The sequence below is a fragment of the Rhincodon typus genome, chromosome 38, assembly GCF_021869965.1.
Source record: "Rhincodon typus isolate 14 chromosome 38, sRhiTyp1.1, whole genome shotgun sequence".
NCBI lineage: Eukaryota > Metazoa > Chordata > Chondrichthyes > Orectolobiformes > Rhincodontidae > Rhincodon > Rhincodon typus.
In genome coordinates, this window is record NC_063369.1 from 11119989 (window position 1) to 11125587 (window position 5599).

At 44.0% G+C, this 5599-nt stretch overlaps 1 protein-coding gene across 1 annotated transcript in view; it reads left to right on the plus strand.

Moving 5' to 3' along the window:
- Positions 1–1599, plus strand: part of LOC109925781 (KN motif and ankyrin repeat domain-containing protein 2-like) — an 82256-nt gene extending 80657 nt beyond the window's left edge. Inside the window, exon 10 of the mRNA XM_048617818.1 lies at positions 1–1599. This exon is cut by the window's left edge and continues 906 nt beyond it. The gene's annotated coding sequence lies outside the window, so the exon portion shown is untranslated.
- Positions 1600–5599: the final 4000 nt, after the last annotated feature.

The window sequence follows — 5599 nt, forward strand, 5'->3', positions numbered from 1 at the left end:
ATACACAGACAGACACAGATACACACATACATATATACACAGACACACATACATGCACAGACGCATGCAGACACATATACACACAAACACATGCATACACACGGACAGACACATTCATACACAGACAGACACACACAGACACAGGTACACACATACGTACATATGCAGACAGACACATACATACACCCACACAGATACATACGTACACAGACAAACATACACAGACAGACACGGACACACAGACAGACATACACATACACTTCCACTTCAGGGCTGTGCCTCTGTTGATGATGCCTCTGTTGTTCACTCTGCAGCCCAGCTCTCTGTAACACTGCTGTGGTCAAACGTTATCTCCAGGCCCACTAGTTTACAGTGAAAGGGCAGAGGTTTGGGCTGTAACGTTAGCTAGGGGCTACCCGGCAGTGTTCCAGCTCATGCCGTCAGACTCGAACCCTGTCAGGAGGGGACTGGGTCATCCAGAGTCCAATTGGAAATGATTCACCCTCCCAGGGATTCTGAGAGCTAGGGCCAGGTTTTGAACCTGCTCTGAGCAAGCAATCATACTTCCCAGTTTAATATCAGGCTCCAGTGATAGACAGTGGAGAATGATCCTGGCGCTGAACATTATGTTGGGTCATGTTACTCCAACCTCGGGTGTGATGGGACAATTATTTGGATAAAAATAACCACAAGGGTATGGGGAAAGGGCAGGAGGCTGGCAGATGATGCCTGTTTGAAGAAGAAATTGAGGCAGTTGAGCCAGATGGCCTCTTTCTGTACTGTAACGATTCTGTGATGGGCAATCTGATGGAGTGGCGTGGAATCACAGCTCACATCTTGCTGCCTACCCCAAAACTGGCAGGGCCCAGGATGTGGGAGTGGACCCATAGTTTACCTACACCATCAGCTGGGCAATGATGCACTGCAACTAGGGAAATGAGAAAAAGGTGGGCAGGGCAGGTTACCAGGCATCAACAGTGATGGGTGTGGTGCTCCTATCAGGTGAGGAAAGGGGAGGGAGGGCTAAGTGAAGAAGCCAGGAAGCAATGACTACTTTATCCAGTGTGGAGCACCCCAGCGGCATTGTTTAGAGGCCAGTGGCTCCTGACAGTGAGTGGAGGAACCTCGGAGAAATTGGGTGAGGTCTAGAAGTGGGTGGGAACCAATCTATTACCCAGTTCTGCCCTTGTGTTTAAATTCCAAATGCTTTATTTAAGACCTCATCCTACTTGTATCAAAGCGACTGAACAGCTCAGGATCAGGCTGTACTCAGTGTTGAATATGAAGTAAGTGGTTTTGTTAAACAACTCCCTCACACACATAGCACACACCGGATATATAAGCCACATGTATCAGATTTATTCTTGTGTATATTATTAAGCTGATATTTACAGGTCTGGTTACAGTCTCATCTCCTGCCACTCTCCATTTTATCTATTACTAATAATCAGTTGTACTTCTTTCTTGTGGATGTCACTGGGATTGGTGCTATCTGCAGGTATTCTTTCCTTTGATGCCTTTGTATTAGCCTTTATATGGAAGTATCTATCAAAGAGTTTTGTAATCCACATATTGCAATATACTGAAAAGGGATTATTATTAGCCTGTGTTTTATTTCGTAAACATTCCCTCCTCAAGTTTGCAGGAAAATCCTGCTAAGATTACAAAAGGAAAGGGACTAGAGAATGAGAGGGTGGATGTCCAACAGATCATTATCACAGAGCCAAAATTTCACATGGGATCTGGTTGAATCAATGTGCACCATGGGTCCATTTCGAATGAATTTATATCCATGTAGACTTGCATCCACAATACCCCTGTCAACTTTTCCATTAGAACTTTTTTTTATTTCAAAAGTATACTTTATTGATGAAAATATCTTTATGTACATAGTCACTAAAGGAGTTCTATTCTATACTGTAGCATATGAAGAAACAAACAAACTTTGGAGTTTGACTCTATCCAGCAGACAAAGGCATTTCTTATTTGTATAAGATTATACTTGCATGCATTTCAGGCACTGGGAGAATCCTATAACTGAATGGACCCCCTATTTAACTTTGGCAGAAAGATCTCAAACAGTGGTCTTTCCCTGCCACGCTGCCCCAAGCTTTAGTGCGTCCCTTAGCACATAGTCCCAAATGTGCCAGTCTGCAACACTCAGTCGGGGTCAATTCCTTGTTCTAGAAGACCAGCAAGTTTCAGGCAGACCAAAGAGCCTCTTTCACCGAGTTGATGGCCCTCCTGATGCAGTCAATGTTTGTCTCAGTGTGTGTCCTAAGGAACAGTCTGTTGAGAACAGAGTTCTGCGTCATGGATCTGCTCGGGACGAACCTCGACACAAACCACTGCATCTTCCTCCAGACTTCCTTTGCAAAGGCCTGAAAGGGCCTGAAGGAGATGTGTGACTACCTCTACCTTCCCCATCCCCCACACAGCCGCTTGGAGGGCAGCGTGTGGTGGCACAGACCAACCAGGCATACAAAATGGATCTCACACATAACAGACCACATTTTTATTGGGACTTGTTCCCACAAGCCTGTCTCGCTCTCAATGCAGTTGCCTACTCTTGCACTGGCAGCTCTCAATGTAAGCGTGACTGGGGGAATTTACCACAGATTTTTTAATCTTATTTTTATTTTTAAATTCAAGATGTGAGCTGAATTACACAACTGCCAGGATTCATTCTCCCACTCTGTAAACCTGTTTTAGAACATAGAACATAGAACATAGAACATTACAGCGCAGTACAGGCCCTTCGGCCCTCGATGTTGCGCCGACCTGTGAAACCAATCTGAAGCCCATCTAACCTAAACTATTCCATTATCATCCATCATCCATATGTTTATCCAAATGTTTCTCCAGGATAACACCTAATTTTGATGCTTTTCTATGTGCAATATCACAGGGGCTTTAATAATGTACTTACACACAGATATAAATGTCTACACGTTATGGAGGAGACATTAAATCAAAGTTTCGTACACCCTCTCGTGAGAATGTGAAAGATTGCTTGCAGCTAGTTCAAAGAAGATCAAACGAGGTCTCCCTCATGACTTAACAAATGATTATCCCTAAATCAACATCAACATCTAATTATTGGCACAACGCTGTCGATGTGAGAGCTCACTGTGTGCAAATTGGCAGCTGCATTTCCCACGCTGCAGCAGTGATAATACTTCCAAAGGAACACAATTGGCTTTAAAGTGTTTTGGGAATCCCAAAGCCATGAAACATGCTCCATAAACTAAATTCTTTATTTCTGATGCAGACCTCAACACGACATGTAAAAGGGCTCCTGGATGATTGTAGTAACATAATATGAAGCCTAGTTTTCTGATTTAACCATTGAAACTTAGGCACAGGCAGGTGAGAATAGTTTAGTTGGAGATCATGGTCCGATGTAGACTGGTTGGATTCAAGGGTCTGTTTCCATGCTGTATGACTCCTCACAGTCATTCCTATCACAGTTGTAACTACTTGCATTTTCTTTTATTCATTATGGAGATGCAGGGGTCAGTGGCTGCAGCAGCATTTATAGCCCATCCCTAGTTGCTCTCAGTGAAAGCGGTGATGAGCTGCATTCTTGAATTGCTGCAGTCCATGTGGTATTGAGGGGGCAGGGCTGGGTTGGAGTGGGGCATGTTGGAAATTCCACAGCCTATGGCCCAGGTAGGTGAGGGCAGGGCCACCAATAGGTAATTAAATTTGGCGATGCACAAGAGTTTTAGAGGGATTTAGAGAGAAGCACAGATTTAGAGGAATGCAGAATGTTTGGTGGAAGACACAGAAGTAGGGAGATGGATTGTCCAACTAAAGTCAGACATTGATCTGCAACCAGAATTGTCTGATACAACTGTCTGAATAAATATATTGTGCAGCATAATGGTGATGTGTTACAGTCCAGGAGTTTGCAGGACCAAAGGATCTGTTTCCATGCTGTACATCACTATGACACTGTGGCACCATGCACTTTTACATTGTGAGGGCTGGAGCTCTGGATAGTGATGATCAAACCACCAATGCTCTTTCAATCATTCGGCTGACCAAGTATCTCTCCCACCCTTACCACTAGCCATTGTCATGCATTTGGAATGATTTGCAAGTTGGTACTCATACTGTTGGTGGCATTTTGGCCGCAAATTCCATGGACCATCAGGTCCTGAAGTGGGACTCGAAAACCTGAGTTTCTGACTCAGAGGCAGGAATGCTATGCATCAAGTCACAATGCCTCGATGGATATTCTTGACCAACTTGCTCAGGCATCTGTTCTGAAGAAGGGAGAGTGGACTCAAAACGTTAACTCTGCTTTCCCTCCTCAGATACTGGAGCAGATTTGCTGAGTTTCTCCAGCAATTGCTGTTTATGTTACAGCACATTGTCTGGAACAGGCGGGACCTAAACTTGGACCTTCTGGCCAAAGGCAAGGACAATACCACCGCTATCTAATTAGTGGGATACTTTTTTGTAATTAAGATTTATTCAGTAATTGCTCCAAAATACAGCAGGGGGAGCTGCTGTGTCATGGTAAGTAGTGAAGCCTCCAAAAGCTGCAATTGACTCCTGCTGCCAGTAGAGCGGCGCTGTCATGCAGCCCTGAAGGAAATAGATCATTCTGCAGTGTGTCTTGCAGTTTATACCGTGTTTGTAAAGCTAAAGTAGATACATTACAGCACAAGAGGAGGCCATTCAGCCCTATTATATGCATTCAATATTAGTCTTTCAACTAAGCTGTAGCAATGACAACTTACATTTATTTAGCACCATTAACATTAATGTTCCAAAGAGCATTATGAAACAAAATATCACGACAAACCACATCAGTGGTTAAGTCAGTTGCGCAAAATCTTGGTTAAAGACACTTCTTAAAGAAGGAAAGTCAGATCGAGAAGTGAAGAAAAATACAGAGAGAATTCCAGAGTTCTGAGAAAAATCAGTGTGGATATCGATGCCAAGAACACACTGAAGGACTTAAGGAGACAAAAAAGGAAATTTGTGATGGGATAATAGTTTGCAAGGATGCTGAGGTCAAGGGTGTTTTAGTTTGGAGCAGTGGGTGGTAATAATGGATTGAAAGGAGAGAGGGACAACACCAGAGAACCATTTACAATATGAGCTAACAAGGCAGCCAGGAGAGGATGATGGTGATCAATGGTTTTGTGGGATCAGGACTGGAGGCAGCCGGAAGTGGGTCTCATGGACATGTAGAGAAAGAGAGAACATGAGAGAAAACAGGAGAGAGACTGTAGACAGATATGAGTTCAGGGCTAGGCCTGGTGGACTAGTGAAAGGCAGTAGTGGCTGATCAGAGGTCTTAATCTTTGTGACAACATGGTCTATAAGGTTTACTGATGGAGGCAAGAATGGAGAGGGCTTTGCAATAGAGAAAAGCAACTGGGGTTAGCAAGATGATTTGCAAAACGGAAAGTCACTGCTTACAAACACCACACACAGTCTCTTGGGGCACAGCTTTGCAGCTTAGAGGAAATGTTGGACAGGGGTTATCTTTCAGGATGATCCTGGAACAGTGAGAAATTTTAGCAGGCGAGTAGCATTTGAAGTGGCCGGTTCCGGTGTTGGACGACTCAACCAGTTGTCT